This window comes from Telopea speciosissima, chromosome 3 (genome assembly GCF_018873765.1).
Source record: "Telopea speciosissima isolate NSW1024214 ecotype Mountain lineage chromosome 3, Tspe_v1, whole genome shotgun sequence".
NCBI lineage: Eukaryota > Viridiplantae > Streptophyta > Magnoliopsida > Proteales > Proteaceae > Telopea > Telopea speciosissima.
Genome location: NC_057918.1, coordinates 43,885,484 through 43,900,210, shown reverse-complemented (window position 1 = coordinate 43,900,210; position 14,727 = coordinate 43,885,484). Strand labels below are relative to the sequence as shown.

General features: G+C 38.7%; 1 pseudogene; it reads right to left on the bottom strand.

The window, feature by feature from the left end:
- Positions 1–2,653: 2,653 nt before the first annotated feature.
- On the bottom strand, positions 2,654–11,595 carry LOC122655206 (annotated as a pseudogene).
- Positions 11,596–14,727: the final 3,132 nt, after the last annotated feature.

Below are 14,727 nucleotides of genomic sequence, written 5' to 3'. Positions count from 1 at the left end.
TTCAAGTGAGCAAGTCCTTCCTTCAATCTTCTCTCCAACGAACTAGTAAGATCCTTGATCCACGATCCAAAAACACGATTCCTATCTCAACACGATCTCCAAGCGGTTACAATAAATAATTTTAAACTAATTCAAAAATTATTACAACCCTTTCCAAATAAATAAAATTTCATAATAGGAAACCAGTCCACCAAAATTGGACTGCTTGGAGGATAAAAAAGGAATTACATATAAAACCACATCCATGCCATGCCTAGCACACACATTCATCTAATGCATGTAATTTTTAAATCTCATAACCATGGTCCTCATTACATAAATGAAGCTCAAAAATTAATATTCTAATATTTTATGTGAAAAATACCAAAAACACATAAAATTTTCATTACTATGACAATCCAAGTCATTATGATCATATGCATCCAATGCACCCATCATATAACCATTACCATGACAACTTATGTCATAATGATTATGTGCATCACATGATCATTATGACATTGGTTGTCATGGTAATGGTCATAATGATCACATGACCATTACCATGACAACCAATGTCATAATGATCATGTGCATCACATAGCCATTGCCATGACAACTTATGCCACAATGGTTATGTCACATGCCCCCATAATATAATCACATGCATGCTTAAAATAAAATTATGATAAGCCATTATGCCTATTGGGGAAGGTGGGTGAAGGAATAAATCTCTCCACCCATCTTCTCCAAATGATCTCCCTTCAATAAGCAAACGAGAATATTTAATTAAATTTTTTTTTTTTTTTTTTGAAACACTGCTACTCAAGGTAGCCAAAGGAAAAGCATAAAGGAGGGAAGATCGCATGCGTAGAGTGCATAAAGGCACACAAGCACCATCGCACACGGCAAGCTGCCAGACCGCGCACGCGGCAGGCAGCCATAGCGCGCAACAAGGGGGGCAGGCCTAGGTAAGAGAGGGGGGTTGGGGTGCATGTGGTTGGTGGGGCGCGCGCTGGGCAGCAAGCCCGCGGCCCCTCCCTCCCATGCATCTCAATCCCAATTTTTTTTTTTTTTTGATAATAAAAACTGAATAAATTTTTTTTAGAGCATCACATGTATAATGGAGAAGAGAAAACAACCCCATCGATAACGAGGCTCTGATGCCACTGTTAGCATACAAAGTGCAATCCAGCAAAAGCGGATACAAGATCATGATATCGATGGGAGAAATCATTCAATAACAGAATAATACAGGGATTGATCATTACCTAAAGCCTCACAAATGCAAGACCTCCAGTCGATGATAGCCCTTTCGCAATTGTTCCACGCACCACGCAAGCTTTGCATTCCCCACATGATCAAGGTATCTCCTCCACACCACCAAGGAACACAAGACCTTGGACTTCCTCTAGGATCAAACACCAAGAGAGAAAGAGGGAGAAAAACGGATTTTGGAGAGGGAGAGGCAGCTACACGGTTTTGGGTCCTTGTGTATCTCTTGTGTGAATTTGCAATCCCACAAATAATATATATTTGCACCTCACACAATCCCAAAGGCTGGCTCACATGGGTGTGATATATTGAGTTTCCTATTGTGACTCAATTATCTTCCCATCCAATCTTTCCCAATGAGGAAAGATCTACACTGCTAAAGGAATCCAATATTGGGTTGAATATCCAATATTCACCCATTTAGTTTCCTTTTCTAACACAATACTCAACCCTAACCTTCATCATTAAAATGGTAAATATGTCAACGGATAGTCGAAAATTTGTATTCAATCTGCGTTCATATCAATTTAGGAGAATCCGTATTAAAAAAAATACTATCCGGAAACTATCCGAATCCGTCCGAAAACCGATAGGATATTATCCGAATCCGTCCGGATATAAATGGATATGAATATGATAATGCCACTATCCGACCAAATTCGATCAGTTTACATCTCTACCCATCAAGCCCTATTTGATAATTTACCAAAAAAGAGAAAAAAAAAAAAAAAAAGGTATTTGATACTTTGAAATTTTGGAAATCCTTACTCTCTTGGGGAAAGGTTTTTTGAGCCACCTAAAGAGGGTACACTAGCATCCTCTCTCTATCTCACTCCTTACATGGAATAACCTCGCTGCCCACCTCTGTATGACCTGTTCAATCGCACCTTATGAGTGCGCTCCTTAATGCCACTTGCTTAGAGAAAGCTATACCTTCTCTCTTTTACAAGACTCTAAGAATCCTACTTTAAGTTAGGGACAATTTAAGAATTTTAGTGAGAATTTTTGTGCATTGTTAGTATAGGTTGGTCACAAACACTAAACGGCTACTCTATGGGGAGGGAGGGAAGATGAGAACCAGTAGACCTGAACCCAAGACCTCCTGTAGGGTGGTCTTTTACGCTCCACACTTCTACAGACTATGTCCCTCTTCTTCCTCTGCAGGTGCCACCAATTCTCTATAGTGGAGGGGAGAAGGTGTAAAATTTTCTTTTTCCATCTCAGTAGCCCACGTCAGAAAATTCTGACAAAATTACACATTTTGTCGCTCATGTTGGAAAATTGAAATCATATTGCGGAGGGCCAAAAATAGAATTTAGCAGTCTTATAGTCCAACTTTGGTGATATGGATCATAATAACAAACATAGTTCACAACTCAGGAAGAGAAAAAAGGAAACATAATTCAAAGATATAGTTAAATAAAGTTTAGCACCCAAACATTGAACTCTCTCTCCATGGACCATGACCATTCCTCCATCATGCCATCTAGAGGGCGCCACAATAAGCCTTGATGGTAGATTCAGCTTTGTGACTTTCCTTTGTTTGGTAGAAACTAATTAATCCCAAATTATCAAATGGGTTAAACAATAAGGGATGTTCTTCATCAACTAACTCTTCTGGGCTTTGTATTATGCCCTTCCCTACTGAAAAGAGTCCAACAGAGTACCTCGAATCAGAGCCACTAATCATGACTCAGTGTCGAGGACAATGTAATCGGTCATTACTCCATGCCTAAACAGAATCAAACATGCAAAACTTGAAAATTATCATGAGTTTTACATAACAAATTAATACTTTTTTAATTTAATGGCTATTAATTAATTAATTAATACTAACCATGAATGCATCACCAACAAAGACAATGAAGGATGATGGTGAACGTTTGACTTTAATCCATTCCCTTGTGTCTGTACCTCCAATCCATAACCTGATTTTGATGAATTATTGTTAACAAATTCTTGTTTGTATGAGTTCCAATCCCAACTTTACATTCATTTGTTTGTGTTCCAGGGTATTTTATGAATCGAAGAATGTAATTTGTTGATTTAATGAATGAGTGGTGGTACTCCTCTACACCAAAACTCTCAAATGTCATCCTCGTCACTATTTGTTCCAACTCCATCACCCTCTTGGAGAAGGAATGCACAATTTCACTGACCAAGAAAGAAGTTCAAATTAAATAAACAAAAATTATACCAAAAAAATATATATATTAAATAAGCAAAGAAAAGTAACTCAAAATTAACTCAGAGAAAGTAATATATTTTTTTTGGTTGAAAGAGAATTTACTGATGATGATAATCATGTGTACAACCTAAGGCTTCTGACTCACAAAGTCTAGAGAGCCACAGAATGGAATGTGACCACTCTGTCCTACACATGACGAATAATGCCTTTCTATCCAAGGCATCTACTATTGGGTTTCAATGACTGAGAATTTGTAAATCACCGGCTAGAGAGTAGGGCTCCTCTGTGAATACTTTCACCTTTTGTTGTAGTTTTCCATCTCCCAACCCCTTCGATCTACATATAGTTGGTTTAGGAGACAAAAGAGCCATAGGAGATTAAAAGCTCTTATTGTAAACACGGAATCGCACATACCTCTTATCTTCGTTATACTATGGATATGGATGAGGCCATATGGCCACATCACCAACATCTCCCACTTGGCCATGTAAGCCGAATCCATTTTTCATGATTCCATTTCCAGAAACATTAGTCATGAAATCTTCTTTTCCGTTCCCATTTTCAGGAACAATCTTTATAAGATTTTCATTGTCATAACGAGGAATGTTAAATTTCTGTTTCGGACTTAGATTGCTCTAAGTCCCATAAATATTCTGAACATCAGTTCTAATTCCAGACTTAAATTGCTCTAAGTCCCATTAAATTTACATGTTTAATATAGGCTTCCGCACGAACTCCCTTTGTAAGGGGGTCGGCTACCGTATTGCTTGTAGGTATATAGGTTACTTTAATTTCACCATTTTCTATTATATCTCATATATAGTGATACTGTATTTCTGCATGTTTTTCCTTTGAGCTATTTGCACCACTGTGTATCAGGCTTATTGTCGCCTGATTATCACAGAAAATTTCCACTGGACCATTTACAAGATCCAGCTTAAATTCCATTAAGAACCTTCTTATCCAGATTGCATGAGTAATCACCATACTACAAGCAATATACTCAACTTCCTGTGTGTGTCTCGTAACACACCATTGTTTCTTGCTCCCCCAAGAAACAGCTGCAGCTCCATATATAAACACATGACCAGAGGTAGAATTACAATCATCTCTATCACCTCTGAAGTCAGCATCTGAGTATCCAATGATCTCAAGCTTTTTCGCTTAGGAACACAATTTCAAGTGTTTAGTTCCTTTGATGTATTTCATAATCCTTTTCACTGCTTCCTAATGGGCAAAGCCAGGATTACTTTGGTATCTACTTACCAAACCGACTGGATAGGCCAAATTCGATCGCGTACACAACATAGCGTACATCAAACTACTTACTGCCTGAGCATAAAGTACATTTAACTTTTCCTGCCCTTCTTAGGACATTGACTCTTTGACAAAGTCTTTCCTAACACAATTGGTGTTGATGAGGGATTGGAATTTTGTTTTTCGAATCTTTTTAACATAGAGTTCAAGTATTTTTCTTGACTCAAACACAACCTTCGTTGTGTTCTATCTCTCAAGATCTAAATTCCTAAGATATATGATGCTTCTCCCATATATGTTACTAAGTTCATACTTGGTTCTGTTCAGCATGTCTAAGTCATTTCTAGCTAACAGTATGTCATCAGCATACAATGAGAAAATAGTAAAACTACTCTCACTTTTCAAGATATATACACAATTATCCAATTTGTTAGCTTCAAAACCTAATTTAAGAATCATTTTATGGAATATTAAATACCACTGACGTGAGGACTGCTTTAATCCGTACAAAGACTTTTTAAGTCTACATACATTATCTTCCTGTCCCATTAATTGAAAACCTTCAAGTTATCGCATGTAAATGGTTTATTCTAATTTGCCATTTAGGAAATCAGTTTTCACATCCATCTGGAATAATTCTAAGTCTAGATGTGCGACAAATGCCAATATTAATCTTATAGAGGTAAATTTTGCTACCAGTAAATAAGTTTCTTGATTGTCTATTCCACCATTTTGGATAAATCCTTTTGCAACTAACTGAGCCTTGAATTTATCAACAAACCTATCTACTTTATTTAGGAATAAAACATAGGACAATTAAAGATTGTGTCAAATTCTAAATAGATCTATAGAGGAAATGGCCCGCAACTAGGATGCCCAACTTGTGTCATCTTCTTTTCTCCCCCCTTTGAAAAGGACATTTTTGCTCTTATGTATCCAACATGTGATTGGTATATGCCGCTATAATTAAGATGGGTACACGAATAAAGTGTGAACGAATAAATGCCTTACCCTTAGCCTACTAGATCGTATGGGTGAAACTGTGTAAAAATTTTTCTTCCCAAAAAAACAAAAAAAAAAACTGTGTAAAATTTTCCACAGTCCCTTTTATATGAGGGTTGTGTAAGGTGGGTAAATGGGTTACTTGCACCCTTGACAGCAAAGGCAGGCCCACCTATATTATTCTGCTAGGCCTATGCCTAGTCAAACGGTGAGAAATTTGAACCGTTGTTCTCCTAAAATGTTGACATTTCAACATAATTTCAGCTAGGGGTGCAACTTGCGCAAGCTGGGCTGAGGTCTTAAATGCACCCATCCCTACCCTAGGCCAGACCATAGCCAACTTGACTTGAGCTGGGATTTCCTAGCCCACTTGCCCAGCCTGAATTTGGGTTGGGCTAACATGGACCACGCCTATTTCAATACTTTGTGTTTTCCATAACTAAGAAAAATGTTTATGGGAGCTAGAGGGTTTCCTGAAAGGCAACAAGTGTGGCCCCTGCGCCCGTGCAGAGTCAATGGGAGCGGTTGCAGAAGCCTCAATAGAGGTAGAATTTCCATCATTCATAGGGAGTGAGATAGTCATTTCATGCTCTTTTGTCTTTATGATTGAGCGCGAGCACCACATTGTCTTTCAAGGTTCTTTTTTTTCCCATTGTTATATAAAAGTAGGGTATAAGTTAGTAGGGCAAGTTATCATTGTCTGGTTATGTAGTAGCGTCTGCATAGGCGCGCACGTAAAAGCATCAAAATACATGCATGTTTTTTAAATCATGAAGGTTAGGACAGTACTTTCGTACGCTCTTGTGTCAGGGTGCCTTTGTCCCACAAGGGTATGATCATGTTAAGTTGGTTCCTCATGTGATGCCACCAAAAAATATTTGAAATGAAGAAGAGATGATAGAGAAAGAGAGAAAGTAAGTAGGAATACCAAAAAGAAGAATTCCCGTCAGGCCACATGAGATCTGTGAAGCTTTGAGCTTTTTCAAGGACTGGTGCTTGCTTCATCGATGCACAAGGTCTCATGATGAACGAATGTAGGAAGATCGAACAGCTCTTCTGCTGCAGCAAATATAGCTTCATGAAGCTCTAAAGGGACTTCATCATTCATGAATATCACAAAACAACCATACTCTTCCAGTGCCTTTCGATCCTGTTCCCTCACTATTTCTTCCAGGTTTCAAGTCTTCATTAATGGAAAAATCTATTGTAGGAATCTTGTGCTGGGTTTGTCACAGTACCCATGGCTTCAGCCATCCCATCCTAATATAATTATAGGATTTTGACTTTCGATGTTGAGAACAGGAGAAGAAGAATGAGTTAGAGAGTTTGATTTTGGTTATGGAGAATTAATGGTTATTTTTTAGATGTGAGTGTTAGGGATATAAACGGATTGGATTCGGTTCGGATAGTGCTATACCAGCATCCACATCCGAGTGGCTTTCGGACGGATTCGGATAGTGCTCAACGGATACGAACACGGATATGGATCGGATATTTTATCCGTTTACATGTAAATATAGCTTTTCGGATAGCTATAGCCTATCCATATCCGCATCTGTTTAGCTTTCGGACAGATTTGGATAATGCTAAACGAATACGGACACGAATTCGAAAACGAAATTCGGCTATTCATTTATACCCCTAGTGAGTGTGCATTAAAAGACAAAGGAATCAGATTGGAATGCATGTTTGCTCGTTCATCTTTATATTATAAATCCAAAAAAAAATATCTTAAAGGGTAGTGACATCTAGGCCAGATTATATATATATATATATATATATATATATATATATATATAAAAGACATTTAGGCCTTATTTGGTTTGATTTTTGCACCTTATTTCAATGAAATAGAAATCAAATGAAACATACATTTTGAAACAGCTGAGGAGCTCTTTCAATTTTGAAATTGCTCCCAATCTATTTCGCGCTAGACTTTAAAATGCACGTGGCTCATAACAGCTCCAAGTATGGGTATCCATGTAATTTCACCTAAAAACACTCCTAACCTGTTATAAAGATGGGAGAACTCTCTCACTCAAACAAAACATTGCAACAAAGAAAACAATGAGCGTCTCTCACTCTCTCACATGGTTTTGGTGAAGCAAGTTGGAAGAAAATACAGAAATTCCGGGTCAGAATGAGTTGCTCCAGCCAAGGCGGAAAAATCACAACCACAAGATAAAGAATTCTCGAATAAGAATTTAAGCCAAGCAGTGAGTGATTTGGCAAGATATTTAAATTTACAAGACATTTAAATTTATAATCATTTGCTTCGTGGTAGTCTGATGGAAGAGGACCTACAACCATCTTATTGGTCCAGTAGCACAATTATAAAATGAAACAAGTATGTGACTGGTTTAAAAATGATTTCAAGTTTTAGAAAATCACAAAAAAATGCTATTTCAGTATTAGTGGTATTCTTGTAAATTTCTCTGAATTTAAACTCTTTTTTTTTTTTTCTTTTCTTTTTTAATTTTGTTGGCTTGAACCTTACCAATGTGATGGCAGGCTGCTTGTGGATTAAGGATTTAGTAATTGGTATCAGATACGGTATTGGTGTCGGTCGGGTTGGAGTCACGAAAAAGTACCTTTTTGGAATGAAACCCTTGATATATCAGCCACTTTCATGGTTTAAGATTCTGTCGTGGCTACTAGTGCAGTAAGGGGCTAGCCTAAGTTTAGTGAAAGGTCACATGTTTGACTCTCCTCCTCCCATCGGATGTGTATATCCTGTTATTCCCCCCTCCCTTTTTCCTCTCCCAACTTCCCCACACCCTCCACCCCTGGACGCCCTTCATTGAGTTGAGACACCATCCCCTAGGGGCCTATGGGTTCTCAATAGAAGATGGACCAAAAAAAAATTGATGTCAAAAGCATAAAATTGGTGTGAGAGGTGTGATAAATGTTGTCGGCAACACAATAAGTCAAACACAATAGTAAAAATGAAACTCACCTTACTATTACCTGTAGCTTTGGGTCGGTGGCTGTAGATTGCATTCAATACAATTAATGAAGAAGATGACAATTTGAAGAATGGAGAAAAGAGGGTGTAATGGTATCACACAACCCTTCACCGACCCCCTTGTATGAATTGAAAAATTGGGAGATTGAGGCGACTACGACATTGACGCAGGTGTAAAATGGAGGAGTTGAACAGATTTGTTTCTCCCCTCTCCTTCTTCTATAAATAGAGGGAGGGAGAGGTGTTGAAGACATCGAAGAGAACCAAGAGTGGTAGAACCCAAACATATAACAAAGAAGTGTTCTTGAGTTGGGTTGGGTTTCCACTAGTAGGAATTATCTTTGTATCTCTTTTAATTAGGGAGTTGCGAAAGTTATACTGTAAGTGAGAGTTTCCTTGTTGAGTGGATCCCATAGTGTTGTGAGTGAGATGTGTGTGTGTTGTAATTTTCTGTATATTAGTGAAGTGAGTTCGGCATGATTGCCCCTTGGACGTTGATCACCGTGTCGAACCACGCAAATCATGTGTCTTTGCATCTCTTACTTTTGTGTGATTGTCTTTATTACATACTTTGATTTTGTAGTGCCGATTAGTGGGGGACGATTTTTCGCCATAGTTGATATCAGAGGGGACATTTGGACAATTTGGAGTTGTGAAAACTATTTTCAAAAGTAATCTTCAAGTGGGAGAATGTGATAAATATTATCGACAACACAATAAGTCAAACATAATAGTAAAAATGAAACTCACCTCACTATTACCTGTAGCTTTGGGTCGGTGGCTGCAGATTGTATTCAATGCAATTAATAAAGAAAATAATTTGAAGAATGGAGAAAAGAAGGTGTAATGCTATGATCAACACAACCCTTCACCAACCCCGTTGTTTGAATTGGAAAATAGGGAGAGTGAGGTGACTACGACATTGACGCAGGTTAAAAATGGAGGGGCTGAACAAATTTGTTTCTCCCCTCTCCTTCTTTTATAAATAGAGGGAGGGAGAGGTGTTTAAGGTATAAAAGTGAACCAAGAATGGTAGAACTCAAACATATAATAAAAAGTGTTCTTGAGTTGGGTTGGGTTTCCACTAGTAGGAATTATCTTTGTATCTCTTCTAATTAGGGAGTTGCAAAAGTTATACTATAAGTGAGAGCTTCCTTGTTGAGTGGGTCCCGTAGTGTTTTGAGTGAGAGGTGTGTGTTGTAATTTTTCCTATATTAGTGAAGTGTGTTGGATCTAAATCATTATCATGATCTATGCTTCACATGGCTAGAATACAGTGAACAGAATAATAATAGGGATGGAATTATATTCATACCTCTCTAAACATTTGCAGTAGTTCCAAGCTTTACCTTGTGATTAACAGCCACACGCTCTGACCCGTCCTAGATTACACCCGTCTTTCCCAAACAATATTATCCCTCTGTAACTCCATGAGTAAAGTCACAAAATTGAAATTGGGAGATGACAGGGACCTAGGGTTACTATAAATAAACCCCAGACATAATCCATCCCCATAATGGACAATCTGGATTAAATCCCCTTTATAAATCAAGTCATAATAATTGGGTCCAAAACCCAACAATCTCCCACTTAGGTCAAATTATTATAACTATATCTCTTTATTGGTATAGGCCATAATAAATCCCCATATTATTTCATCACTTGTAACATCTTTGATATCACTAATAAGCTGCTCACAACGAATATCAGCAGAAAATATGCCTCAACAAATGGTATATCACTATCTGACTATCACGAATGCAACCAACTTGTTAATACAAATCTCATTGGGATATAGGCAAGGTAATGAACACAATTTCTGATCACATGTAGTATTCTTTCCTTGTAGGTCCGTTCCTGATCGGAGATCAAACTATCTTGAAAACCTCACAGATAGTGAACTTTGATATTAACCATTACTTTGGCAAACTGCCCATAACTTTGGCAAACCGCCTATGACTTTGGTTAATACTAGACTCTGGCATACCGCCCATGGCTAACCGTCATAAACTTTGGCATAAATACTGCCTATGAACTTTGGCTAAATACCGCTATAAACCATGACATGTCAGAAACAAATAATTCACTCAAAGACTAGCAATCATATAAATAATCAATTGAATAGCCTATACAGAGTGAAAATAAAATAATTCAAACTGAGTCATAAATAGAGCTTGAACCATGGTTACAAAACTCCCACTAAAAAAGGCATATGGGTACAAAACTCCCACTAACCAAATACATCAAAAGAGTCTACAACACCCATGCTAGACACATGTCCCCTGAAGACTCCCACAGCAAGAGCCTTGGTGAGCAGATCAGCCACCATCTTTTTCGTCGAGAGATGCTCAACCTCAACCTCTTTGCTATAGACTTTCTCACTGACAAGAAGATACTTGATCTCAATATGCTTTGAGTTACTTGTCTTCTTGTTGTTCTTGGAGAAGTAAACCGCCGAGGTGTTATCACACCATACTCTCAAAGGCCTAGAGATTGAATCGACAACCTTCAGTTCAGAAATGAAATTCCTCAACTACACAACTTGCTTTGTTGCTTCAAAAAGAGCCACAAACTCAGCCTACATAGTGGATGAAACAATGATGGTCTGCTTGACACTCTTCCAAGAAATAGCTCCACCTCCCATAAAAAAGATGTAGCCAAAAGTGGACTTTATGTCATCAGTGCATCCACTATAATTTGAATCAGAATAGCCAACCACCTCGAGATTCTCGCTCCTGCGAAAAACCAGCTTAAAGTCCTTTGTCCTCTACAAGTAACGCATTACCTCCTTGGCAGCAGTTCAGTGTGTCAATCCTGGATCTGACTGGAACCTCCCAAGAACACCAACTACGAAAGCAATATCTGGATGGGTGTAGACCAGTGCATACATCAAGCTCCCAACAGCAGAAGCATAAGGCTTATCCTTCATGGAGTTCCTTATTCAACTTGCCCCCTTTTTTTAATGGGTGCATCACTCCCTGAACACTGGGACATGTTGAATCTCTTCAGAACTCTATCAATGTATGCATGCTGGGACAGACCAAAAAGTCCTCGTCGTCTGTCGCAACAAATCTCAATCCCAAGAACATAAGTATTCTCACCCATGTCCTTCATCTCAAAATTTTCTGAAAGAAAACTCTTAGTCTCTAGTAGCAGCGTCATATAATTGCTTGCCAGTAGAATGTTATCAACATATAGTGCCAAGAAGATGAACCTGCTCCCACTGACCTTCAGATATATACAGTTATCAATGAAATTTTTAGTAAAACCAAAAGAAGATACAACCTCATCGAACTTCAAGTACCATTGCCTAGAAGCTTGTTTCAATCCGTAGAGAGACTTCTTCAGTCTACACATCAAGTGTTCCTTCCCCTCTTCTTCAAAGTTTTTTGGCTGCCTCATATAGACTTCCTCAGCCAAATCCCCATTCAGAAAAGTAGTCTTTACATCCATCTGATGTAACTTAAGGTCAAAGTGAGTTACAATGGCCATGATGATTCTGAATGAATCCTTCGAAGAAACAAGAGAAAAGGTTTCCTTATAGTCAATGCCTTCTCCCTGAGTGAAACCTTTCGCTACTAGTCTAACCTTGTAGCTTTCTATCTTCCCCTGAGAGTCAATCTTGGTCTTGAAAATCCACTTTGATGCAACAGCCTTACATCCCTAAGGAATCTCAACCAATTCCCAAACACCATTTCTCTGCATAGACAACAGCTCATCCTTCATAGCTTCCAACCATTTATCAGAGTGTCTATGGTTGGTTGCCTGAAGAAAAGTAACTGGATCTTCCTCTTATCCAATATCAAAATCGCGCTCATTCAGATAACTGACATAATCTGAATTCAGGGTAGACTTGCGGGCTCTGATAAATCTCCTCAAAGGCTCAGTATCAGCAGCAGAAGCAATAGGAATAGGTGCCTTAGCCCCTGAATCTACAACAATCTCTTCAACGGGCAAACTATCAACTGCAGGAATGGTGTCATCCACAATTACCTCAGACGGTGCTACAACAGGTAAAACAATGCCAACAGGTCTAGAAAATGACATCCCAGTCTCTCTAGAACTCCCAGGACACGGCTCCTCAAAAACCAGGTTGCGATAGACAGACATCTCACCCTCACACTCAAGAAACTTTGCATGGGTAGTCTCAACAATCCTTTTTCCTGAGCCTGGATTGTAGAACCTATAACCCTTAGACCTCTCCGAATACCCCATAAATAACAACTGTCTTGGGGTCAAAAACCTTCTCATTAGGGTTAAAGAGCTTGGCTTCTGTTTGACATCTCCAAACACGAAGATGTCTAAGGCTAGGTTTTCTCCTAGTCCAGAGTTCAAATGGGCTCTTCCTAACTGACTTGCTTGGTACTCTGTTGAGAATGTGAGTGGAAGTTTTAAATGCCTCACCCTATAAAAATTCTAGCAAACTAGAATTACTCATCATTGACCTTACCATGTCTTTCAGGGTACTATTTCTTCTTTCGGCAACCCTGTTCTGCTAAGTTCCAGGTATAGAATACTGTGGTCTGTGGAGCTATCCCATGTTCCTGTAAGAACTTGGCAAAAGACCCAAGGTGTTGACAAGCATCACCACTTTTTCCATAATACTCTCCGCCCCTATCAGATCTGACAGACTTGATTTTTCTAGAATGGAAAACTTCCACCTCAGCCTTAAAGATTTTAAAAGCATCCAGGGCACTTGACTTATCACTAAGCAGAAAAACATACCCATAACGTGATAAGTCATCAATGAAGGTGATAAAATACTGCTGGTTCCCAAGTGTTGGAGTTGGAAAGGGTCCACATATGCCTATGTGGATAAGATCCAAAACTCCATCACACCAGGAAGCATCCTTCTTCTTGGAAATAGTCATCTTCCCCTTGATGCAGTAAACACATGTGCTCATGTCCTTAAAGTCAAGGTTATCCAGTATTCCTTCTTCCACTAGCCTGTCCATTCTCTTCCTAGCAATGTGACCAAACTTTCTATGCCAGAGCATTGAAGACTTCTCATTAAACTGAGGGCGTTTCACTCCAATATTCATAACCATAGAAGAAGCTAAATTTAGTCTGTAGAGACCCTCAGACACATAACCACATCCAACAGTAACAGAATTATAAAGTAATGTGAAGCCATTCTTATTGAAATTAACAAAATATCCATCCATAGTCAATCTACAAACTGAAACCAAGTACCTCCTCATTGAGGGAATGCCAACTACATTCTTCAAATCAATAAAATGTTTAGAATTCAAAAATAGTCTAATAGTTCCTGTGGCTTTCACATCCACTTGCGCTTCATTTCCCATGAACACGCTCATCTCACCCTTGCTTGGCACCCTCCTATTTAGAAACCCCTACAAGGAATGAGTGACGTGAACAGATGAGGCAGAGTCCAACCACCAAGAATCCAATGGTGCATCAACCAAAAAGAATTTAAAACAAACACAAGAGAGATTCATACCAGTGCCCTTCTTCTTTTCTAAGAAGTTCTTTCTCTTATAACAGTCAGTCTTAATGTGCCCTTTCATCTTACACCAGAAGCACTCAACATCCTGGAAATTCTTCTACCCTATACTTTTTATCTTCCCCTTACTTGCCTGATGAGTCTTCTCCTTAGCATAAGGTGTGTACCTGCTCTTCTTCGAGAACCTTCTGCCATTTTTGTGAGGTCCCTTTGATGATGCACCCTTATGATGATGGGTGAAATGGGTATTCTCCACTTTATTCTTGTTAATCATCCCTTCCTCCTAAGTTACCACTTTAATAAGCTCATCAAGATCCCATTTGTTCTGCAAAGCATTATAAGTGGAGCGGAGTGACTCGTAGGCTTCAGGGAGTGAATTTATAGCCAGTGTCACCAGGAAATCATCATCAAACTTGATGTCCAGTCCCCTAATCTTATTTTTCAAAGAAATCATTTCAAGAATGTGCTCCCTGGCACTACCATTTCCATCAAACTTGGAAGAGGTTAGCTTGCTCATTAAATCCCATGCCTGAGCTTTCTTTGAGGAATCAAATTTAGCCCAGATGGCCTGTAAATATTCTTTGGCAGTTTTGGGAA